Source organism: Triturus cristatus, chromosome 6 (genome assembly GCF_964204655.1).
Source record: "Triturus cristatus chromosome 6, aTriCri1.1, whole genome shotgun sequence".
Taxonomy (NCBI): Eukaryota; Metazoa; Chordata; class Amphibia; order Caudata; family Salamandridae; genus Triturus; species Triturus cristatus.
Genome location: NC_140589.1, coordinates 225,828,823 through 225,855,452, shown reverse-complemented (window position 1 = coordinate 225,855,452; position 26,630 = coordinate 225,828,823). Strand labels below are relative to the sequence as shown.

Sequence of the window (26,630 nt, the reverse complement as noted above, 5' to 3'; positions counted from 1 at the left end):
GTCCGATTTGCTGTCAAGATCTGGGGCATTACTAGGCAATACGGGCCAAGTGGCCCACTTATTTCTTAAGGGGCCCGTTCTGATGTTTTGCAGTACATGGGATAGCTGACTGCCTAATGATGCTTGGTGTTCTTGATATCCTAATAGAAATTCTAAATAGCGAAAGAGGTTATAATTAGGTTGTACTACTGCTGGTCTGTATGCATGAAGGCTTCTATTGTTGGGATATACATAATTAAACACCACACATAAGAAAAAATGTCAAAGGAGCATACTTCATGTGCATTTTCAACAAGTGTTACCCCAACCCCCGTATTGAGGACTCCCCACCCAAGGAGATGTTAGTTGACTGGTGCCCTCACATTTCCCGCCATGAAAACAGGAGCTTGCACCACATTCAGTAAAAATGAGATTCAAACAACAGAAATCAAAATGGTGACTAACCTGTTATAAGTCAAGTACCATGCAAACCTACAGCCAAGAGGAAGTACCTATCGAACTGAAGGAGGTACCCAATACTACTACAGGCATATGTCCTAACTATAATACTTTCTTTCTGTAGTATGACATACAAAATTACTCAAGGATCTAGAAAAATGGTGCCCTGTGGCTAGGTGCCAAATGATACGCGTTCTAACTTACTCTACTATACACAGTTAATTTTTCTAGTCCCCCTGCTTTAAGAACTTTATCAATGTGCCAACACAAGACAGAAGAACAGTTGTGCTGCAACAACCCCACCACATGCTGAGCAATACTTCAGCAAGGTTTGTTTCAGGTAAAAATCAATCTTATGAGACATTATAGAGAAAATCAGTGCCACCTCATGTCCTCTTTCATTAAGGAATAACATACTCAAAAGCACTAGGATACAAGTAATGCATTTTAAAGATTTAGACAAATAGAATGGCAGCTGCAATGTCTCCTAAAAGCATAAACAGTAAAAAAACAAAACATATTAACTGTATGGTTTGTATGGCAATCCTACCCTCATTCTTCTACTTCTAATCACTAAACTAAATTTAGCATAAAAAAGAAAAGAAAGCCTAATTTGAGTTTCAGAAATGTTCACACCTGCATACATGTTTGAACAATAAGGTTTATGCTCAATATAATAGCAGATCCTGCTATTCTCATTGTGCAAGGCCAGTTGGGCTGTTAAGTTCAGCAAAGAATGGGTGAATGCCTATCAGGTAGCCTTCATTTAAGCGGGAGATACGATTCTGCATGGGCTCTCTCGTTGTTTCCTAGCACAAAGGTTTCTCTCTAACCCTTCACACCCTATGCCTGGATTTTATAACATTATTTAAACATTGTTGAACCTTTTAGAATAAACAACAGACAGGAAATTGCCTGATGTCCTAATATGCATTTTCACTCTGCAAAATTGTTCTTTGAATAATGACAACAAACAAAATATACAGTTATCAGCTTTCCATGAAACTCAGTTCATAATTCAATTGCAATTATTTAGAAGATAATAATGCGATCAGCATGAATTAATACTATAAATATATTTTATTAGGCTTGATTATCATGTTGCAAAAAAAGAAAATATATAAAATACATGTGCATTTCATTACAGTCACATATGTTCATTTCTAAATGTTTAACATGTGTCACATATAGGGGGAATAACTAGTAAAGACATGATAATCATAACAAGTCACCTATGCTCAATCATACATAGGGTGCTACATTATCACACTTTCCATGCCCCCAACCCTCCTGCACAGCCTTCTGGGACAAACTAAACAAGGCATCTTCAAGTGGTCTCTGGAAATATTAGCCTGCATGCTTCATGCCCGCCTCCAATTCACACATCTCCCTGGTTCCGTCCCACCAAAACCTCAAGGGAGAGCCCCCTCCTGTGTTTGGCTCCAGACGTCTGGCTTTCCTCCTTTATTTCTGTGGGCTTTGGCTTGCACGGGCCAGGTGCAGCGTGAAGAGTTAGCTAGCACATTCAAACTTCCTCCCTATGCCTTCCTTTCTTATGAACAGGGCATGTACTGTCAAATGTTGGCCCAGCAGGGGGAACAGGGGCCTGGAATCTATTTAGGATTAGAGCTCGGAAAATATGCCAACTCTCCAAGGTCCATAAGGAGTAGAGTTATCACAAAACTGACAGTGTGTCTGCACTTGGGGAACATATTTACCCTGAGATTGATAGCTGACTGGTATCTCTAGGCCTCCATAGGGCAAAACTGTGCTGTGATGCAGACTTCACCCATAATGTGTTAATCAGTAAAGAACACAGGCTTTTCAGTAAACAATACAAATACACAGTATTCATGTGCACTCATATTATAAAGCCTACACTAGTCTAGCGCCATCCCTTGAAAGGATCCTTCTGTGACAGGCTACCTCTGTGCAGACACTGAGCTGAGGTAGATGGTGTTTTAGACGCTTAGCACACACACTTGTGCAGATGTGTGGGCTCATTTGTTCACATGTAAGCAGCCCAGAGCTGTCAGCAGTCTCAGTCAATTTCCACAGAATTTATCATGAGCGAGACTCAGTTAGTGAAACCTGCTCACAATAAAAGTCCAAAACTAAGTAGTCAAAAAACAAAAAATCGGGGGAGATTAAATGGGTGAACTCATTTGCTAAAAGAAAAATAGAAAAACAAGTGGCTGTAAGAGAAAGATAGACAAGAAGGAAGTGTAGGGTAGTGAAAGAAAGTGGCATAAGTGTGATCAAGCCTAGGGAGTCTCAGAATTTGTCAGCCACAGCTGAAGAAGCCCTTGAATCCATGCACTTATCTTTTATGAATACAGCATTTGGGAGGTCTTTGAAAAGCGACGGACACATTGAAGGTCACACAATGGGCTTGCCTCTAATATAAAGGAAATTCATGGGAAAACAATTCAGCCAAGTAATTAAAAATCCTGCTTGAGGAGGGTAGAGTAACATGGTGCCATATTAGCTGGGAGGGGTTCTGGTAACATCATAAACCACTCAGCCAAAGTCTAAGCCTTTTGTAAATGTCACCAAAGAAGGCATCAAGATAGCACTACAGGACTATATTACATAATACCTATTATACATTGTACATTATATGTTTATTTTGGGTCTAAGCCTGAAAAATATATTTTCTTCTAAGTGTAGCTACAAATGGGCCATGATTGGAATTAGAATGTTCAATTTTTGTTTACATCTCACAAACGAATTGTTCAGAAAACAATTGACAATGTCGAGGGTCAGAAGATGTATGCAATTCTGTAGCTCCATCCTTTACCACATAATTTTGGATTTAGCACAGTTGCCATATAATTGGCCGCATAATTTTGTTATTGACAACAAATACTGTTTGAAGCTGAAATGGCTGAAATTAATATTGCTAGAGAATGTGCTCCATAATTTAGATAACATAGCCTAATAATATAGTCGTCTATACCACATATTGTTAGTAGCCCTTACACTTGTAAATCACTTCAGAATAGTTTATGGGCTGTCTTTATGATGATGATATTTGTATTCCACATGAAGATTTGATTGGCTGGCTACAACAAGAAACAGAAATGCTGTGGCCATCATTATAGGTCCTGAAAATATTTGTCATAAGCCCACAAGAGGGCAGGGTAGGCACACTCTGACTTCCGAGCCCTGTGGGGAGAGCCCACATGGACACCTAGTAGTTTAAGCTAAAAGCCCCCCACCATAACCCAGATCAGGCATACTCAAGGTACAGCCTTGGGCCGCTTGCAGCCCTCCTGACCTTTACATGCTGCCCCCTGGTGAACAGCAGCGCTGGACTTCTGTTTACTTGACTCGGTACTAACATTCAGAACAAGCATTTATTTACTTATCACTGAAGTTAAAGAATGGAAGTTATTGAGGTGTCCTGCATCACTTAACATTAAAAGTACCTTCATTAACGAGTAAAATATGATAAAGTCTCTTCAAAATTTAAAAAGTGTATTTTATTGACATGCCGAAGCATTTCACATTAGAGCGTCAGATTTTTTTGTTTAATATAAATATATAAGTGATAGTTTCAAACAGGAATTTAAAAACATACATGTTTCTTCCCCACTCTGATGATAATGCCAATAGTGAACTGAGAGGCAAGTCGGTTGTTATGCACACTCCCTGCGTGGCTGGCGTTGCTATTCTAGATAGCCAACATTATAGTTTAATTCAAACACAGGCGGTTGAGCACAGTTTATATTCTGAAGTCATCTATTTCAAGGTCTTCTTATATGGGATGATGAAGAAAAAGGAAACAGAGTGAAATAAAACAATGACCTAAGATCACACAGTTTGGTTAAGTGGGGAAGCCGTGGTTTCGCATTGTGTAATTCGGCCACTAGATTTACGTGCTTCGCTTCCCCTATGCCCACCTTACATAAACCCCTCCCCACACCGACCACCACCCTGCCTCACTCGGTCCCACCACCTACTAAACATTATAGTTCCTGGAAAAATGTTTCCAAGTACCCATTGTGAGAAGTTGGCCTGATATATGCTGTCCACTAGTTATAGTGGGCACCTTGTATCAGTACAAATAACCCCTTATTGGTTATAGGTTAAAGACAACCTTTATTGAAAGCTATCCTTGTGGTAGATATGGAGAGCAGCTTCAGGCTAAGTCTTGAAGGAATGTAAAGCAGCTTGTTTTACCAGTCTATAATCTCTTGAGTCACTAAATGAAAGATATCGACACCAGGTATATATATAAAATATATGTATTTATCACTAAACACACCCTCCTAGTCTCTTTATGAGACTAGAGGTCAAAACACATAAGTTACACTTCAATAATCACAGTAAAATAGCACAAATACACCTGAGGCCCTACGGGAGAGCCAAACCATATACTAAAATAGTGGTATAGGAACCACGATTTAACTAGACACAAGGCCTAGAGCCTGTAGAATCGCTGGGACCCCAAGGAACAACCCAAGGTAGTGACACACGGGACCCACCGGGGCCGTGTGCAGTGTGTGAACACAGCCGTGAGCTCCCGTTAGCTTCTATGGGGAAAGTCACGGTTAGATTTTTAAAGATTAGGGACACTTAGAAATGAGTCAGGACCAAGCCCTTTTGGACTTAGGAAGTTCTAGGGCTAGCACCCACGGGAGCACCAGAGTACTCGTGTTACCTCACCCAGGGAAGCCGGGTGCATAGGTGTCTTTTGGTGTCGGGTTGCGTCGTCGATTTCAATGGGAGCTGGCGAAAAAATGCTGCTGCCGTGAAGATGCGAACGGTCCTGTTAGAAATGGCGATTTCTGGTTGGCTAGGGCTTGCGCCAAAGCCAGGCAGAAACCACCACTCTAGTCAGGGCTGGGGAGTTACACGCCAAAGATAACCCCTGCTCACCCCCTTGGTAGCTTGGCACGAGCAGTCAGGCTTATCCCGGAGGCAATGTGTAAAGCGTTTGCGCGCGCACTCAGCAACAACACCCTAGGCACACCACAAAAGAACTCCACACAAGGTATTATATAAAAATAGCCTTTGTATTATACCAAAACACATTAGATAAAAACACACACTTTACAATGTGCCAACAGGCACAGGCGGAATTTACAGGGGATATGTACAAGACAGGGCCACCTGGACCACTGTCAGGAATAAGCACTTTTAGCACTAGCACTTTGAAGGAATACACTTTAGAACATAGCACATACAATCACTGTAGCACCAATTAGAACATGTAGCGCACAACCAGTAACCACTGGTAACAGGTAGGTACCACCTACGCAACCCTAACCACCTTAGGAGAATATTGCGCAGAGAACCAGGACCTCACTAGCACCACCTGTACTAGGAGAAAAACAACCACCTAAGTATCACAATCACAATACCTGTAGGGGTCTAAGCACATTACACATGATGCATCACAACACATTCAGAGGTGTAGGGAAGGAAAACACATGATGCATAAAAACATTCAGCGGTGTAAAACAAGGCACATGACGCATAAAAACACATTCAGAGGTGCAGGAAAACACAATTGCGCCCAACTCACACAAGTCACCACCTGTGACTGTCCCTAGGCCAACTGGCCTTGTTGGGGCTCAAACGCCCTTCGTCCAGCAGAGTCAGGGCAAGACTGCGCAGGCTGCGCAAGCCAAAGCGTGAAGGCCACAACCTAAACGTTGCAGCTGCCCACTAAGTGCTGGGCAGCTGAAGAAATGCTGGGGCACCACTGTGCCTTCTCAAAACATATCACCTGCGTGGAGCCCCTCTGGACTCTTACAGAAATGAGGGGGGGCCAGACGTTGGAGCCTCACAGGGCTCTGAAGAATGCCCCCTCTCGCTGGATCCTCGCAGGCTCTGTAAATGATGTGGGCCGCGTTGGAGCCTGCAATGCGCTCAAGGAATACTGCCCCCGGGGTTGGAGCGTCACGTGCTCTTTACAGACAGTGTCCCCATACGTTGGAGCGCCACTCGCGCTCTTGAAACAACAATGCCAGGGACGTGGGAGCCCCGTGGGCTCAACATCAACAAAGGAGTGCCCCCGAGGTTGGAGCATCACGCGCTCTGAGAAAACAAAGTCCCCCTACGTTGGAGCAGCCCACAGTCTTCCAGGGCCGCTCTTGTTCTTAACAGTATGCCCCCGTGCGACGGAGCCCTCTAGGCTCGGAAGAGTTGTGCCCCAGACCGTTGGAGCTCCGCTGGCGCTCTACGAACCTCTGGCCTCTCCAGGAGCGACGGGGCGCTTGCTTCGATGCTGCCCCCGTCGGAGCGACCCGCAACGGCGGCGCCGCCGTGGAGGACAGGGGGGGCAGAGATCACAACCCCCCCGGAGTCCCGCTTACCTGAGGCCCCCGGCCTCCGCTGCAGCACGTCCCTGTGCGGGGAGAGCTCCCGCCGGGGTCTTTGGACGCGGCGTTCCTTCTCGGTCCCGGCGCGGACTCTCCTTTTACCCGGGCCCCTTCCTGGGACCCGGGACTTGGATCGGAGCCGGCCGAGTTCCGGAGTCTCGCTTCTTCTTCCGGCTGCAGGAGCGCGGGGTAGGCTCCCGTCCGCTTCCTGTTAACGTCCCGCCCACGTCCCAACAAAGGCCGCCTGACTTCCTGAGAGCCCGGGCGCGGCGGTGATTCGATACTACGGCAATAAGAGGGGTAGGCTCAGATAGGATCCTAGAAGAGAACATTTTACTTGGGGTCACAGCCCCATTTTATACACAGGTTTACCTTTGTTTCAAGGTGCAGGGGAGGGGCGAACCAGTTACAACTGGTTCCTGAGCACTTTGTTTTGCTCAGCCCCTCTCTCTATTCAGAGAACAGGCCAGGGTCATCAGTCGCACCACAGGGGGCGGAGCCAGCATTGTGTGGGGAAAGCCCAGCCCTATTCAGGTCCTAGGGGTACTCCTCCCACCCATCTGGCTGCTGATCTCCCCATTCACCACTGGGTGACTCCTCCTGACTCTGGGGATTCCCTAGCCCGTCACATGACCTCAGCCAGCCAATCACGCGACAGGCAGTCACTGCACATTCATGCCCGCGTCTAGAAGTGGCACTTCCACACTAGCTACCTGGACACCACACACATCATTGCGCAGCATTTTATCACACGAGTCCGTACATACCAAACTCGCACCTGCACTCCCCACGCATCAGGAACTACCAGGGACACATACATTCCCCCATGCATTCCTATGGGAGGGCAGGCCTATCTCACCACATGCACTCAGAGTGCGCACGCACTTTACTCTGGGACACAGGGAAAGTGCGCAGAAACCAAAAATCACTACCACCAGGCCACCAGTAAAAGCAAAAAGTTTAGGGGTGAACCTGCCAGAAGGGCCAAGTCCAACAGGTCCGAAGAGATCCAAGCCTGGATCAAAGATGCGAAGAACCTGAAAGCAGAGGGGACAGAGTCTGGGTCACTTGCCAGTGACCAGGAAGGCGATGAGCAGATGCCAACCGATGTTGGGTGATTTCAGGTGAAGGAGGTGAAGCTTGACTCTTCAGCCACGAGGTCCAGGAGGCGTCGAGGACAACCAGGAGCTGGATTCGAGCCGTTCAACAAAGGATGTCAAGTGCTACAGCATCGGTGCCTGGATTGGACACAACAAGCCTTGGCAACAGCAACCCACGCAGAAACGAGAAAGATGCTTCGGTGCAGACCAGCAAGGTCTGTGGGACTCACCACTTAGATGGGAGTCAGGGCATATCTGGAGCAACCAGGAAAGCCCAAGGAAATGCAAAGTTACCCCCTCAGGGACCCACCCGTCAACGGACCAGGGATCGCGAAGGGACCTCAAGAAGAAACACAAAATGGCAGCCGACAGGTCACTTGGAATGACCAGGCAGACAATCTTCAGTGGATTCAGTGCTCGAGGTAGGGGCTACAAGTCAGCCCAAGCACGACTTCAAGAGAAGTCGAGAAGTCAATGCACTTGCAGAAATGCACAGTGACCAGGAGTTCCAGTTCCACGCTACTCACGAGGGCTGCGGGTCTCAGTTTTGCAGCAAATTGCTTTGTTGGTGCCTGCCAAGCAGGGGAGTCACTCTTTGACCCCAAGGGAGATTTCTTCAGTCCTCTGGTCTTGAGCAGAGCGTCGAAGGTCCAGGATTAAGCATCAGAGTTTCGTCCAGGGTAATCTAAAGTCCTAGGGACAGGGGTCTCATACTTATACTAAGGTAGGGGGTTGGACATACTCTGGGGACCCACCTGTGGGAGGGTTTGGAAAGAGGGGTGGCTACACCCATCTCCTATGTCCAGTTTCGTGGTTTGTGCTTGACTATGCACAGGGACACCAAATGTGCCCCCAGTGCAGGACTTCAAAGCACTCAGAGAGTGCTCCCACCCAGCCCCAATACACATAAGCCTGTCTGGGAGGTGGTTACACCTCCCTGTGACAGAAAACCTCTTGTCCAGGCCTCCCCTGCCGGAGTTTCGATCAGCAGAAGGAGGCCAGACCTGTGTCTCTGGCTGCAGCATCCATTTTGTGATGCCAGGGCTCTATTAAGTTTCTACCGGGTATACCAGTGCTGTCATGTCTCTCCCTCTAGAAGGATGGGATCATACTCCCACACCAGTTACTGGTGGGGGTATGATTCCAAGGTGTTTGACACCAAACATGACATGTTTCTGTGCAGCCAGTTCAAAGTTAGCATTTACCGTTTGGTTATAATGCACTTAAGAGTATATGGTCAGGCTGCACTACTGACAACCCCGGAGAAGAGATTACGAAGGCTGCAGAGGGGCTCAGCTCATGCCTGGGCACCCCCTAACATATAGCCAAGCACCCTGCCTTCAGGATTGATAAGGCCTGCCATAGGGGTGACTGATAGGTTTGTATGTGCAGTATATGGTGAGATAAAGTGAACCTATATCTCAGTAAGGGGTGCATGCACCACCTTACCCAGGCGTGTATCTTATAAGGGTTTAGCCATGCAACAGTTGATGTTGTTGCACCAAGGAATATTGTGCTGGATAACTAAACACTTAATGTCCCAAAGGCGAGACCTATTGGCTATGCTAATGCTTGTTTAGCGATGTTGTGCAGCATGGATAAAGAGAAACACCCCATTAAAAAAAAGATGCTATTATGCAGTCGCAGCAGCTGTGTCATTTTGTAGGTAAAAGCACAACACATGAACGCACCTACAGCGTGCGTGTGAAGTTTTCTTTTTTTTTTATTTACTGTGCAAGTTGTACTGGTAAATAAAGAAAAATAAAGCAGTGCCAAAGCTTTTTTTTTTCTTAAGGTGGGTGGAGGGAAATAACGAAAGCAGGGATCAGAAGCAACACAGAGAGTACTGGTGCCGGAAAGATTACAGAGGATGGGGTCAGAAGCAACACGGATGGCGGCTGGACAAGCAGGGTGAGAGAGAGCAATGTGGAGCACGTGAGAACAGAAGCACACGGGATAAAGAGAGCAACGTGGAACGGGTTGAAGCACACAGGGAAAAAAGCAATGCGTGGGAGGTGAAGCACACAAGGGCAAGCGCAACACTGAGGGAGTGGGGGAGCAACATGGAGCGCGGTGGAGTGGCGATGGATAAATAGGAACCCCCCATTAAAAAATTGAAAGATGCTATTATGCAGTCGCAGCAGCTGTGTCATTTTGCAGGTAAAAGCACAACACATGAACGCACCTACAGCGTGCGTGTGAAGTTTTTTTTATTTTTTATGTACTGATCCAAGTTGTACTGGTAAATAAAGAAAAACAAAGCAGTGCCAAAGCTTTTCTTTTATTTTTAAGGAGGGTTGAGGGAAATAACGAAAGCAGGGCTCAGAAGCAACACGGAGAGTACTGGTGCAGGAAAGATTACAGAGGATGGGGTCAGAAGCAACACGGATGGTGGCTGGACAAGCAGGGCGAGAGAGCAATGTGGAGCACATGAGAACAGAAGCACACGGGATAAAGAGAGCAACGTGGAACGGGTAGAAGCACACAGGGAAAAAACTACAGAACAGTACTACTACAGTAGTGCTAGGCCCTAAACTGGCATGCCAAGCAGAGCGAACATGCAGGACTTACTCACGAACATATTGTGACTATTCACAGCAGTGTTTCGGTACTCCAAGAAGGTGTTCAGATTAGGCACTGCCACGCTCACAAATGCCTTACCGTGCATAGCAGAAGTCAAAAGTGCTTTGGCACTGCACACTGCCACCACCACGCCACCAGTGCTGGAGGCCTGAAAGGGAGCAAAGGGGTCATTGTATCATACCACAGTCAAGCTAAAAGCACCAGCGAAGGTCTTACTGTAAACAGCAGGAGTCAATGGTGCTTCGGCACTGCACACCACGTTCTACCCCCACCACGCCACCAGGGAGCAAAGGGTCCTTGTATCATAATAAAAGCACCAATGAATGACTTACCGTGCGTAGCAGGAATCAATGGTGCTTCAGCACTACACACCAAAGAAAGAGAGAGAATGCATGTTTGTGTGAGTGCTTGTGTGTGTGCGCGAGAGAGAGGGAGAGAGAGAAAGAGTGTGCATGTGGGTATGTGTGTGTGTGAGAGGGAGAGAGAGCATGTGTGCGTGCATGCGTGTGAGAGAGCAAGAGCGCGCATGTGTCCGTGCGTGGGTGTGTGTGAGAAAAAGAGAGAGAGAGAGAGAGTGCATGTGGTTGTGCGTGTGTGTGTGTGAGTGAGTGAGTGAGGGAATGTGCATGTGTGCGTGCCTGTGTGTGTGTGTGAGAGAGAGAGAGAGAGAGAGAGAGAAAGAGAGCAGAGAGCCTGCATGTGTGAGTATGCATGTGTGTGTGTGTGTGAGAGCGTGCATGTGTGCCTGTGTGTGTGTGAGAAAGAGAGAGAGAGCGTGCATGTGTGCGTGCCTGTGTGTGTGTGAGAGAGAGGGGGAGAGGGAGAGATGGAGAGAGCATGCATGTGTGCGTGCAGGCATGTGTGAGAGAGGGAGAGAGAGAGCGTGTGTGCGTGAAAGAGAGAGAGAGTTGTAGGGAGAGCGGGTATATCCATTCAATGAGAAGAAAGGCGCCCCACGGCACCGGCTCTCATGCAATCTTTTCTTGTTTTTTGGTATTTCAAATGCTGTGTTTTTCGGACCTCTGTAATATACACACGAGGGACAAGCGGGGAGCGTGGAGTAGAGCAGGAAAAGGTGTGAGGGAACATACACACACCACCCTAGCCTTTCACAACCGCACCCACTGCTGACTCCACAGAAACAAATCCACATTTTGAAAAGCAACATTGCCAATAAATGTCAATTTCGGTATATCCGGTCTGCGACTTAAATAACAGTCATTTTTGCATTTGTTTGATGTATACTTTTTCTGTATTTCGTATACTGCTTAGACGTTCAAACTTTAAAAATTGTTTAGGCCGAGGTCCCTGGTTCCAGTAGTGAGTGATTCAGTGGGGGTCCCCAGAAGTCAAAATGTGAAGAACCGATCTAGTCAATCTCTCTACATGAAGCCTACGCTGCCAAATTCTGCTCTACAGCTAATCATCCCTTATACACATGCAATACATAACCAATAGTAATAGAACCACACTGCAAAATACCAGAAACGTCTACAGTGCCCAAAGCCTAAGCTTGGCCACTGAAAAATGAATATGCTTATGAGGAGTCTTGCATATCGAGGAACAATTTAATAAAACTGCAAAACATATGTAAGAAATTCCTTCCATGCAATGTGATACTCTCCCTGGAATGAGAGAGGAACTGCAAGATTGTAATATTAAATGTACCACGTGACATGAGCTAATGACCAATGCAGACACTGCCCTCTCTGACCACAACCACATCTACTTTCAATATTGTTGCAATGCTTTACATTATTCTGCCACGGCGTAGTGTTCTTAATGCAGCACCTAAATGCCCTTAGTCAATTCACAAATCCACTGTAACAATAAATATGACTGTACACTGTATATGCACACACACACACACACACACACACACACACAGTCTGATAATGTGAAAATACAAATTGACACAAACATCTTGAACTATTTTCATTCAAATAAGTGACTAGACGTCATCCAGCACTCCGTAGTCTGATAAGCAAGAGGAATTGTCCACATTGATTTCTAGTAACACTCAGCTAGTCAAAGTCCACACAACCCATGGAGTCAATGTAACAAAAGCAGAAATCTGAGCATTATCGTTTAACGTGAAATCATGTGATTTCAGCCGTCCTTTTATTGACGCAACTTAAATTAACAATTGAACTTGCCAACAGTTTATAAGTGCATATCATGGTATGGCACACATTTGAGTGCATAGTTTGATTCAATGAAGATATCCTTAATCAAAAGTCCACAAATGCAGACATTTAAAAAAAAAAGCAAAAGAGAGTATAAAGGGAGTGGTGCGTGACGCGAAAGTGAAAATGATCGCTATCACGATCAAGCGTGCGGCGAGCGATGCGCTTAATGAGCATGAGGAATGCCATATGACGCCTCTGCTCAAGTGCACGCCCGCGCACATGCACTGCAAGCTCTGGGTCAGGCGAGACCTAAAAACCATCAAGACACCAGACAGAAAAAAAGAGGGGGCAACCATGCAGTCAGATTCCACCTTCCTACACCCATGCCCTAGACCCATGTTCCCCACAAACACATATATGATACACTGCTTTCACCTATTGGCATTACCACACACCACCTCCCACATCATGCCATACCACAGAAACACACATTGTCTTGGGATCCTGGTACTATTAATACCAAACAACAAGCCACCTGACCTGTCATGTGTTGGTGGGAATGGACTGCAGTCACAGTATAAGTGTGCATGGTCACACAAACCACCCTGGGCATTTCAATCTCATCATATAGAACCAATGACCGAAATGCAATGAACGCACAAAGTGACTCGCTTGTATGGCTTTCAAGGCACGTCAAAACAGTTTAAGATCTGTTGTTCCAGGCGCTAACACTTTTTGCAGATGTTGTTTCAGGCGCTATAACTTTTTGCAGCTGTTGTTCCAGCCGCTAACACTTTCTGCAGCTGTTGTTCCAGCTGCTAACACTTTCTGCAGCTGTTGTTCCAGGCGCTAACACTTTTTGCAGTTGTTGTTCCAGGCACTAACACTTTTTGCAGCAGTTGTTCCTGGCACTAACACTTTCTGTAGCTGTCGTTCCAGGCGCTAACACTTTCTGCAGCTGTCGTTCCAGGCGCTAACACTTTGTGCAGCTGTTGTTCTAGGCGCTAACACATTTTGCACAGGGAACTCTACACTTCACAGCCCCCTACGTTCTCTCAGACAATTACATCCTGTAAAATGTAGTCTGAACCACTTTATTCTGTATGTAACCGGTCCACTGCTGACAGTAGTGACAGATGTGTGCGCGCTTTTTTCCCTACTAACAGCCACTCAGACAACCCACTCCTGCTCTATATTTTCTTAGCTGCTTTGTTTGGTATGTAACATTTTGTTGTGACAGTAGTGAATGGGGAGCTTAAGTGTTTGTATTTGTTTATTTGACTGTATGTATGCAATTGTTAATATATAGATATGTGTTTGGCCTTGGACGTGTCTGAGTGCGTGTGATTGTGTGTGTAACTGACACTGCCTATGTTTGTGTGATTTATAGAGTGTGTATGCGAGTATCTGCACGTCTGAGTTTCATCATGGTATTGTTTGTGTTTGCATGGGCGTGGGTGTGTTTTTATATGTGTGTTTGTGCTTCAGTGTATTTTTGTCAGTGTGCAAGCATGGGTACATCTGTTTACAGCTTTGTACCTCTGGATATCTAGTTGTGTGTTTTCCTCTCACCGCCTATGTGTGTGGGTGTGTTTTTGCAGCTGTGCCTGCTTTGGTGTTTGCATACCTCTGTGTTTGTTTATTTGAGGAGCAGTAGAGGATGGGATCACATTCCTAGTAGTGGCACCCGTCTCCTCCACAATATAACTCAACTTGCACTGCATGGTGATGACAGGGCCGGGGTCAAATTATTACCAAGTTGGCACAGAGCGACTTTCAGGCACAAGCTCTGTGGTTTACTTTCGAGCTGTCCGGTGCCCTGCACTGAGTGGCACACCCACACCCAAACTATGGGGCAAAAGCCATTGACTGCTTTCTCCCAGCATGTTCCACTGTGGAATCTGAACCAGGGTTAACCGTTTTGCTGCTCTAGCACGTATCCATGCCATCTGAACAGTAACCCATTGGGCGACATATCCAAAGCCTCTCAGAATGCCTGCCAGTCAACTCTGCACTTCAAAAAATAACAGAAAAACTCTGCACTTGAACGTGTGTTGTTATGATTCGCGTTAGCATGAGGGCTCCCCTTATAGGTTTTAGAATAACATCCCAAGTGACACTAAACGCGATATGTGCATGTCTTTTGCTTGTATTTAAAATACTAACTCTTGTCAGAAAGTATAGCTTCGGAGAGCTTGCACTGTCCAACTAATAAAACACAGACACAGAGAACACATAACCATCAATGCAATGCAGCATAGCACTCTCAGATGCAAGATGAACATTCTACACAATTTAGCCAATAAAAGTATACCACCTTCAGTCTCACAGGGACCCTGTAAGGCATAGTGAAAAGTTCAACTTTCTGAACGATAGTGTCCATACTATGATCTTTACTTAATGCAAAGTACATATCAATTCAAAAATTACTCTTCTTAATGAAACACATAGGCCCTGCAGAAGGGTAGCCGAATCCAGCCCCAACCCGAATAATGATGACCTTGTGTGCTCAATCACAAACTTGAACATGTAGATCACCTCCTGGGTGGATTCACTGACACCTCTGAGAACCAACCTTTCACCTCAATCCAAGCTGGTACGCCGAGGACCTCCGGCCCACAAAGTGTCCCTGCAAGCAAATGTAACGACTGCAACACCAGGAGAGGAATATAGCACGTCACTATGCATGCTATTACCAAGCAGTAAGTTACAATGCAGTCGTTACAACGACCGCGTTGTTATCACGCGTGACTTTACATTGCAAGTCGTTTCTACGACTTGCGCTAGGTGGCGCACTGGACTTAGCAATAGTATAAATTACTATTCCTACTGCAGTTAGCGCAACAGCAAGGAATGTGTTGGATTTAAAATCCAACACATTCCCTGGTGTTGCTCGCCACCTAGCGCAAGTCGTAGAAATGAGTTGCGATGTAAAGCCACGCGTGGTAACAACGCGGTTGTTGTTACGACCGCATTGTTACCTACCTGCATGGTAACAGCAGCGTTGTAAACGCTGTTTTCCCCAGGAGAGACTCCTACAAATCAGCCCTCCATATCTACCACCTGGGCCTCACAACCACCAAGCTCCTACCCATTCCAAAAGGATCTGAAACATCTCAAATAAATCTTGACATTAATTCACAACCCAGGAGCTTTGCACACAATTCTCCCACTACTTCACAGGCAAAATCAATACCATCTACCCCCCAACTTCACCCCCCCCCAACGGGACCTCTCAACCCTCAAAGTCCTCTACTTTAATGACAGACAAATATCAGAAACTGCACTGACGTGGCATCACTACAGCAGAAACCTCCAAACCCATGCACACCAACCACTCAATCAAGAGCCCCATAGGATCAATGTCCACACTACATCTTTGCCAAACGGTTCGACCCATCTGCACAGACCTTACACCAATTTTCAACTCATCCTTGTCCGCTACTTTTCTTGATTCCTGGAAACATGTCACCATCCTACAGCTCCTCAAGAAATTGTCAGAGGACCCCCTGACCCTGGCCAACGTCCTGGACCCTTCCCGGTCAGGATTCACACCCAACTACAACACATAGACAGCTCTCCATCACTTCCTGCGATGACAGCCACCTCATCATGGACAGAGGGAAAAGAGCAGTCCTACTAGACCTTTTGGCAGCATTAAAAACCTTCTTCCACATCATCCTCATCCAACGCCTTAACATGGTAGAAATTTGAGGCCCAGCACCATGATGGACTAGCTCCACCCTCTCAGGATACACCAAAATGTCTCTCTACTTGTCCTAGGCCTGATCTCTTGAATCCCTCAAGGTTCCTCCCTGAGTCTCACACTCTTCAACTTCTGCAGTTTCCCCTACACTAGTATCATTTGCTCCCATGGATTTAGCATTATCTCCTACATTAACAAAACTCAGCTCTTCCTTTCCCTACCAAAAGGTACCTCGACCACGGAAGTCAACTTCATCAGATGCATGTACTTGGTAGCAGACTGGATGAAAAGGAAGTCCCCCAAGCTTAACAGCAATAAATCAGAAGTGGTCGTCTTGGGTAAACACACATCACTCTGGTCCCCCAGGAAGATGATCCAACGAGCTAAGACTAACTACCTGCCCATCCAACACAGCCAGGATTCAGGGTATTTTGATCAACAGCAGAATCTTTATGAAGAACCAGGTCAACATGTTCAACTTCACATGCTTCCACACCCTCAAAACTTTCAAATGGCTCCCTTTGGGCATCCGCAGATCTGTCATGAAAGCCCTCAACATTAACAGGCTCAACTACGACAATGCCGTCTATGTTAGCATCAATGCCCAACTCACCAAAAGGCTCCAAATGATCCAGAACGCAGCTTCAAACTCAAACTCCCACACCACATATCCAGTCACCTCAAAGACCTCTATGGACTCCCAAATGCACATGTGCCCTTTTCAAACTCTTCACTCCTGGCTACAAAAAACTGCACAATCAAGGCCCAGCATACTTCAACAACTGTATTCTCCACAGTTCGGCCAGACATCTCCACTTGGCCAGCCTCCTCCTCGCCTATATCCCACGGATCCACCTGTCAGCTCTGCACTTAAATTCTAGAAGAAAGTAAAAACCTGTATCTTCTAGTAGACCATTGGAATGGCCAGTAACCCCTTTCACAGCTGCCGGGATGCCCTCCTGGGTGAAATGTGCACCCTTAAAAATGGAAATAACGTAACAGTTATCCCACAGCGACAGCACAGTTCTGCCCTTTGTGTGTTACTACTCCAGAATCTCCAGCGCATGTGATAAATATATCCAGGTAAGAGATGGCCCCTAGGTTGCGTTGCGAATCTAGTCTGAAGTCTACGCTTCCTAGAGCTGTTGACGATCAGGCTGAACCAGCATGAGAGTTGTCCAGTATATGAATTATAATGCAAGCCTATACCCTCAGGTTTATAGTTGAGAATACGATTGTATTGGCTATTTAAAAAAAAATCACTTACAGAATGAATTGTATTTTATACTTTTTAGCTTGTTGTGTATCTAATGTTCTATCTCAATTTAACCACTTTGTAGCGGAGGAGTGAAATTCAACAGGTAACTTCTATGGACCTATGTCTAAATAATGTTTGCTGCTGCTATTCATCGGACCACCTTTCTCTATGGTACCAAATTGATTCAGGTTTTAATATATGTTGTCACTTTCAAAAATGCTTTTGCGTTTTTTAACCGAAATAAAGCTAAATGATGATGATGGTAACAATTAGTGAGGATTATGATGCAGAAATATAATTTTAATGAATAACACATTTTTTTGACTTAAGTAATATTGTTGTTGTTAATATCACTTTCAATAATTTTTTATTTATCTTAAAGTTTTAGTTAATATATTAATGTTATGTGTCATTATCGTTTGTATAATTCCTAATATTTTTAATTTTAGTTTGTAATTTTAAGTGATTTATAATTTGTTATTTAATTGCTAATAGTAATTTATACTGTGGTAGGTTGCCCATTTTGTAGGGGTATATGGGGGAAATTAGTAAAGTAATAATTAATTAACAATTAATTATTAATTTTCATTAATTATTTAACTGATTATTAATTATGTAATGTTGTAATAAATATATTTTATAGTTATATGTTATACGTGGACTGGAATGCTGGGTTTGTAGGAGTATTGAGTGATAAGTTAATTAAGTCATAATTAATTAACAATTACTTATTAATTTATTGGTAATTTTTTTATTGAATATTACGTAGATTGTGTAATAACTTTATATTTTAGTTATATTTTAGGTGTGGGCTGCTTGTTTTGTAGGTGTATAGGATGGGAAGATAATTAAGTAATAATTCATTATCAATTTATTAATTATTTAATCGACTATTATGTAAATTGTTTCATAATGTTATATATTAGTTATATTTAGGTGTGGTCTTTTAGGTTTATCAGAATGTAGAGTTGAAAGTTAATTAAGTAATATTAATTATAATTTATTTATTTATTATTAATGATTTAACTGATAATGATTTAAGTAACAATATGTCATGATTTATTTTAGTTATATTTCAGTTGTTTGCTAGGATTGTAGGGATACAGGGTGGGACGTTAATCAGGTGATAATTAAAAAATAATTATTAATTGTCAATGCATTATTTATTTGATTATCAAATATGTAAATTGTGTTATACCTACTTATTTTAGTTTTATTTTGAGTGTTGCTAGGTTTGTGGGGGTATGCTGCTGGAAGTTATTAAGTAATTTAATAAATAAAAACAAATTATAAATGGATAATTCATTATTACATTATTTAATAATCATGTAAATTGTTTGACTGTTTTTATATACATATACGTATATATTTTTTTTTATACTTTTGGTTAATTAATGATATTCATATTAAGAGTTTCATATTTCTTCTAAATTAATAGGGTTATTCAAATATGTAATGTGTTTGAAGTGTAGATCTTTCCCTACTGCTGCACGGACTGGAGTGGGAATAGTATATTTAATCGATCCAAAGTCCAACGCTTTCCCTACTGTTGCACTGACTGGATTGGGAATAGTAAATTTAACTCCTTTGCAGATCAACACTTTCCCTACTGTGGCACAGACAGGAATGGGAATAGTGAATTTATACCCTTCAAAGTCCAACGCTTTCCCTACTGTCGCACAAACTGGAGTGGGAATAGTAAGACTAACCCCTCCGAAGTCCCACGCTTTTCCAAATGTTGCATGGACTAGAGTGCGAATAGTAAATCTTATCCTTCTGAAGTACAGCACTTTCCCTACTGTTGAACAGAGTGGAGTGGGAATAGTACATTGACCCCTCTTAAGTCCAATGCTTTCCCATATGTTGCACAGACGGAATGGGAATAGTACATTTAATGCCTCCGACGTCCCAAGCTTTCTCTACTGTTGCACAGATTGGAGTGGGAATAGTAAATCTTACCCCTATAATGTCCAATGATTTCCTTCCTGTTGCACAGACTGGGATGGAAATCGTAAATCTTACTCCTCCAAAGTCCAATGCTTCCCTACTGTTGCACAAACTGGAGTGGTAATAGTAAATTGTACACCTCAGTAGTACAGCACTTTTCCTTCTGTTGCACAAACTGGAGGTAGAATAGCAAATCTTACCCTTCCTAAATCCAACACTTTCCCTACTGTTGACCTGTTTGGAGTCAGAATAGTAAACGTAACCCCTCTGAAATCTTATGCTTTCACTACTGTTGCAGAAACTAGAGTGGGAATAACATATCTATTATTTCCAGATGTCAAAACTTTACTTACCATTGTTTAAATATATCTATTATATATGTTTCTTTTTTTAAAAAAAGTATATTCTTTGTTTATAAATGTATATACATTTTTAAATTTCATAATATTTTTTGTGATTGTCTTTTTTTGATTTTATAGTTTATTATATTTAATAAAAAATCCAGAACTTTGCAGGTCACAAAGAAATGCACACACTCTCCAGATGTAGAATTAACCAGGTGTTTATTTATTGCGCTGGCAGTGAAACACCAAGTTCTATTGATCATGAGTGTGTATATATATATATATATATATACATATATATATATATATATTGGTGATTGCCAATAGGTATAGTTAGGACCATGTTTACATAGGAAAAGCGTTTTTTGACTTGCCAATATCTTTATGACCGTTTGATGAATCTTCTCAAAATTTTCCAAAGCGTGCGCTGATTCTTGTTGCGCATGGAACGTTTCAGGGTGATCCATCAAGCAGGGGGCTGAGAAAAAAGGGGGGGTGGGGGTCAAAAGAAGTGTGTTTCCCATGTTCATTCCCATTGGAGTTTGAGCATCACTACAGTCCGAACTACATGACAGAATTACACCGAATTTGGCAGAAAGGTAGATCTGGTTCCACAGATCACGCTTTCAGTGATTTGGTGTACATCCATTTAGTAGTTGTTGAGAAGTTAAAGGGAATCCAAATTTGCATATCTAAGATCTTAAAGCCTTTGAGAATAATGACTCGCTTGTGCAGAGATCTTCGGAGTTCTGATTGGCTGCCCATTATTCAACCAGGAAGTGTTGGCAGCCATCTTGTGACTCGGCTTCAGGGAAGACCCTGGGGACCACCACCTCCCAGGGGCTTTCTATTTATTTTTATTTTTTGATGGAGGGGGCCACAGGGTCCCCCTCTCGGGCCGTTCCTGGCCCCGGAGACCACCACCTCATCAGGGCAGGCCCTTGAAAATCAAAGGGGTGGGGCAGCATGGCTGGATCCTGCTATGTCCTGGGGTGCCCATCCCTAGGACATAGCTGTTATCTTTTGCTTTGCGGGAGCTGACAGCTCCCACCAAGCAAAATCAAACACTCCAGTTTCAGTGGGCGGGGATGTCAAAGTGCTACTGTCCACTGGAATTAGAGGTTTTATCTCTTTCCCTGCCTGCACACATGCGGGCAGGGAAAGAGATGAAACTATTGCTCCTGCACACAGGGATCTGCATTTCCAGCATCTCCCTGCATGCAGCAGTAATGCTGGGTCCCGCAGGAGCCGGGTCCCGCAGGAGGCGGAGGTCCCCACCGTGGTCTCCATCTTGCAGGCTGGGTGAGCTGGTGAGCCCCAGGGCACCCAGAGACACATGGCCAGGCCCCGGGAGATATGGCTCAGAGGGGCCAAAATCTCAGCCTTGCTTCCACATTAGATTTCTGTCAGGCCCCAGGGGATGGGGTGCTGGACCAAGGGGGGCAAGTAGCCCCCTCCCGAATTATATTTTAGCTGGGTCCTATGGGATTGTGTCCCCAGGGCCGCAGTTAGCCCGTGGTGGGTTTGCGGCCCCCTCCTCTATTCAATTAAGGCTGGGCCCCGGCAATGGGTCCCTGGGGCCAAAATCGGCATGGGGGCTGCGCAGCCCCAACAATTAAGTCATGGTTGGGCCCCAAGCGATGGGGTCCCCGGGTCCGTTCTGGCCGTGATGCTCATTTCACAAAAATAAAACCTCAACTGTAAGCACTTTACACATATATACATAGCAGGTGCCCCAGCTGAAGTTTCAGTTTTGTAAAGGACATATGATCCTAATCCCTGGGCTTGGTGAAGGCAAAGCAAGTGTGCTTTCTCAGCAATTACAAATTGAAAAACGATCTGAAATCCTTTGTGGAGTTGAACGCATCATTGATCTACTGGAGTGCAATATGTGCAAATCACTTGGAAGTTTAGCCAGTATGGCCCTGCCCACCTGAGTAGTATGCAACAGTCTTCCTGCCTTTTGCCTGAATGATGCACAGATTAACAAGTGACCCCCGCAATTTAGGTGAGGAGTTGTTGATACGTAGGAATATGAGGACATTTCTACCAAAGAAGCACTTACTTCATATAGTTCAGAGGAAAGACACTTGTTTGGTGGATATTTACCTCTTTGTAGGCTTCTTGTCTTCTCTACAGGAGAATTCATGTTATCACATATTTCTGAATAAAGACGCACCAGGAACAATCACATAGAAAGTTCTCCACTTTGGTAGATATTTTGTGCAAAACTATGGACTCTTGTTGGATAATAGGGCAGGTGCAGTTCCTTTGCAGCTGATTCATTCACATGGCTACTGACACACCCACAAATACACTTAGCTACCCACTCACACACTCAGGCATTCACACAGCCACTGACAGATCCTTTCAGACACTGATAAACCCACTCACAGACCCACTCAGACACTCATGCACCCACTCACATACCCGCACAACCACTCACAGACCCACTCAGACACTCATGCACTTACTCACAGACTGGCTCATACACTCATAGAGGTACCTGCAACCCCACTCTGACACTCTCACACCCACTCACAGACTCGGTGAAACACTCATTCAGACAGCCATGCACCCACTTAGACATCCTCTCAAACACTCATGCACCCACTTAGGCATTAATGCACCCACTCAAATACCCAGTGAGACACTTATGCAGCTACTCCCAGATCCACATAGACACTCACACACACGCCCACTCACACACCCATTGAAACACTCATGCACTCACTCACACACCCAATAAGACACTCATGCACTCACTCATACACTCCCTCTCAATTTAACTAGTAGCTTATAATATATGTGTTTAAAACAGAAACTTTACAAAAACACTCACAATCACTGGATGATGTAATCAGTGATGTAATTTCAGATGATTCAATGCTGTCATGAACCATTTCATGAGTGATGCAATATGTGAGGTCAGAAGCAGTGCATTGCGGGGCAGATGATACAATTAGCTCGCATAACTATAACTGCTGAATTTCACTGGTTTTGTATGAGTGAAATGTGAGCCTAACTATAACGTCCAGTAACCTATGTTTTTTTCAGTGAATTTATATATATATATATATATATATATATATATATATATATATATATATATATATATATATATATATATATATATATATATATATTATCTACTGGCGGTCACCAGTAGATAGTTATAGTTAGGACCGAGTTCCCATAGGAAATCTGAAAATCCTATTTTGAATAACTTTGGCGCCGGTTGACTTATCTTCGTGAAATTTTCAAAACTAATGGGGCGCTCCGCTCAGCTCCTACCCTGAAAGTCTCGGGGTGATTCGTCAAGCGGGGGCTGAGAAAAAAGGGGGGACCCAAAACGCGTTTTCCCCATGCATTTTCCCATAGGACCTTTAGTCGAAGGTACAGCCCGAACGGCTGAAAAGAATTACTTGAAATTTGGCAAAGAGGTAGTGCTCAGGTCAGGCATGTGCCTTTTGCATATATGGTGTAAATCCGTTCAGTAGTTCCTGAGAAAATCAAAAGTAAAATCATATATATATCTGGGCGGAGCCTAACCACACATCTCATTGTGAGATCTGATTGGCTGTCAGCACTTCATCCAAGAAGTGTTGGCAGCCATCTTGGGACCAATATACATGATAGCACCTCATTAAAAAGCATTGCAGTTAATAGAAGGTTTTAAGACTTTAGTTACATTATAAATCATTTGTTGATGGTACCATACTCATTTTAGGAATTGTGGTATGTTCTAAGGTGATTTTACCATGTGAAAAAGCCTTCTGCTGGATATCATGAATCATGTTTGAGAGAAAACAATTTTCACATGCTTTTCCCACAGAGGTTTGGAAGGTGATCTATAAGCTAAACTGAGAGCATATTTTCTGTAAATTCACATTATCTTTCTCAGTCATGTGAGAATGAAGTCTGACATTCTCAGTAAAACATGTACATCCAACAAGGGCAGAGACTGTCAGTTGATTCCTTTGTGTTCTACTGCAGCTTCCCAGAGTGTTCCAAAGAACAACTAGAGCGCTAACAGTCTTACTTATGACAAAGGTATGGCACACCTGAAGCCATCTTGCTTGGAATAAAGTGGTAACATTTAAAACATTTAATGTAAAAAGGAACAAAATTAGAGGGTTCATTTTGCCATAGAATGTATGATTAGTGCTGCAGAAAGAAAAATTAGGGCACATTTTGAGTGACTTCTCAAATCCTCTTCTATTTCATGAAAGAATTCTGACATGCAGACTGAAACATGCACTTTCAATACCAGCAGCAGAATTCCCTGGTGAGCAGTAGCTTTACTACAGTGATCTAATGAGCAACTAGAGTGCTAACATTCTGAATTTATGGCAAATGTGTGACATATCTGAATGCCTTCTTCATTGAATCAAAGTAAAAAACTGACAGTATGCCTACTGAGGAGACTGTAGTAAATGAGGAAATCAGGAAACTTCATAACAAGTCTCCCAAGATGGCCACCAGAGACAAAAGAGCCCAAATGTAGCACAAATATCACCGAGATGTAGCCCAAGTATAGCCCAGTGACAGAAATCCCAGAGTGTTTTAAAGAACAACTAGAGCACTAACAGTCTTACTTATGACAAAGGTATGGCACACCTGAAGCCATCTTGATTGGAATAAAGTGGTAAAATTTAAAACATTTAATTTGCAAAGGAACAAAATGAGGGGGTTCATTTTGCCATAGAAATTATGATTAGTGCTGCAGAAAGAAAGCTTAGGGCACATTTTGACTTCTCAAATCCTCTTCTATTTCATTAAAAAGTTCTGACATGCAGACTGAAACATGCACTTTGAATACCAGCGGCAGACTTCCCTGGTGAGCAGTAGCTTTACTACAGTGATCTAATGAGGAACTAGAGTGCTACCATTCAGAATTTATGGCAAATGTGTCACATCTGAATGCCTTCTTGATGGAACCAAAGTAAACAAGCATTGAAAATGCACTAGGTCTCGCCCTCGTTTAAGTTAAAGCAATTCTGTTTGTAATTAGGTGGCTTTTTAGCTTTGCTTTTATTAGTGTTTTTCAAAATTTCATGTACATAACATGCATATATGTATATGTATGCATGCATTTATATTTGTATTTATATAGATATGCAGATTATATATGTTTATATATGTATGTATATATATATACACATACATATGTATATAAATGCATATGCATATATGTGCATATGTGTGCGTGTAGAGAGAGGTAGAGGTGTAGAGGTAGAGGTGTAGAGGTAGAGAGGTAGAGGTAGAGAGGTAGATGTAGAGAGGTAGAGAGTAGTAGAGAGAGAGGTAGAGAAAGGTAGAGAGGTAGAGAGTAGAGGATGAGTAATAGAGAGTAGAGAGTGGAGAGAGAGTAGTAGAGAGAGTAGCAGAGAGTGAGTAGGAGAGAGTAGTAGAGTGAGTAGTAGAGAGTGAGTAGTAGAGAGTAGTAGAGAGTGAGAAGTAGAGAGTAGTAGAGAGTGAGTAGTAGGGGGAGTAGTAGAGAGTAGTAGAGAGTGAGTAATAGAGAGTAGTAGAGAGTGAGTATTAGAGAGTGAATAGTAGAGAGTAGTAGAGAGTGAGTAGTGGAGAATGAGTAGTAGAGTGAGTAGTAGAGAGTAGTAGAGAGAGTAGTAGAGAGTGAGTAGTAGAGAGTAGTAGAGAGTGAGTAGTAGAGAGTGAGTAGTAGAGAGTGAGTAGTAGAGAGAGAGAGTAGTAGAGAGTGAGTAGTAGAGAGTAGTAGAGAGTGAGTAGTAGAGAGAGTAGTAGAGAGTAGTAGAGTAGTAGGGAGTGAGTAGTAGAGAGTGAGTAGTAGAGAGTAGTAGAGAGTGAGTAGCGGAGAGTGATTAGTAGAGAGTAGTGGAGTAGTAGAGAGTGAGTAGTAGAGAGTAGTAGAGAGTGAGTAGTAGAGTGAGTAGTAGGGAGTAGTAGAGAGTGAGTAGTAGAGTGAGTAGTAGAGAGCAAGTAGTAGAGAGTGTATAGTAGAGAGAGAGTAGTAGAGAGTGAGTAGTAGAGAGTAGTAGAGTAGTAGGGAGTGAGTAGTAGAGAGTGAGTAGTAGAGAGTAGTAGAGAGTGAGTAGCAGAGAGAGTAGTAGAGAGTAGTAGAGTGAGTAGTAGAGAGTGAGTAGTAGAGAGAGAGAGTAGTAGAGAGTGAGTGGTAGAGGGTAGTAGAGTGAGTAGTAGAGAGTAGTAGAGAGTGAGTAGTAGAGAGAGTAGTAGAGTGAGTAGTTGAGAATGAGTAGTAGAGAGTGGGTAGTAGAGAGTAGTAGAGTAGCAGAGAGAGAGTAGTAGAGAATGAGTAGTAGAGAATGAGTAGTAGAGTGAGTAGTAGAGAGTAGTAGAGAGTGAGTAGTAGAGAGTAGTAGAGAGTGAGTAGTAGAGAGTAGTAAAGAGAGTAGTAGAGAGTGAGTAGTAGAGAGTGAGTAGTAGAGAGAGAGTAGTAGAGAGTGAGTAGTAGAGAGTAGTAGAGTAGTAGGGAGTGAGTAGTAGAGAGTAGTAGAGAGTGAGTAGCGGAGAGTGATTAGTAGAGAGTAGTGGAGTAGTAGAGAGTGAGTAGTAGAGAGTAGTAGAGAGTGAGTAGTAGAGTGAGTAGTAGGGAGTAGTAGAGAGTGAGTAGTAGAGTGAGTAGTAGAGAGCAAGTAGTAGAGTGTGTAGTAGAGAGAGAGTAGTAGAGAGTAGTAGAGAGTGAGTAGTAGAGAGTGAGTAGTAGAGAGAGTAGTAGAGAGTAGTAGGGAGTGAGTAGTAGAGAGTGAGTAGTAGAGAGTGAGTAGCAGAGAGAGTAGTAGACAGTAGTAGA

At 43.7% G+C, this 26,630-nt stretch overlaps 1 protein-coding gene across 3 annotated transcripts in view; it reads right to left on the bottom strand.

Annotated features, from left to right (window-relative positions):
* Positions 1 to 26,630, bottom strand: part of OPN5 (opsin 5) — a 501,550-nt gene that overhangs the window by 416,257 nt on the left and 58,663 nt on the right. The window contains exon 1 of one of the 3 annotated variants that reach the window (XM_085610581.1): positions 10,442 to 10,569. The exons of the other annotated variants lie outside the window; for them this stretch is intronic. The gene's annotated coding sequence lies outside the window, so the exon portion shown is untranslated. Of the gene's footprint in view, positions 1 to 10,441; positions 10,570 to 26,630 lie in introns of those variants that run through there. 3 annotated transcript variants of the gene reach the window in all.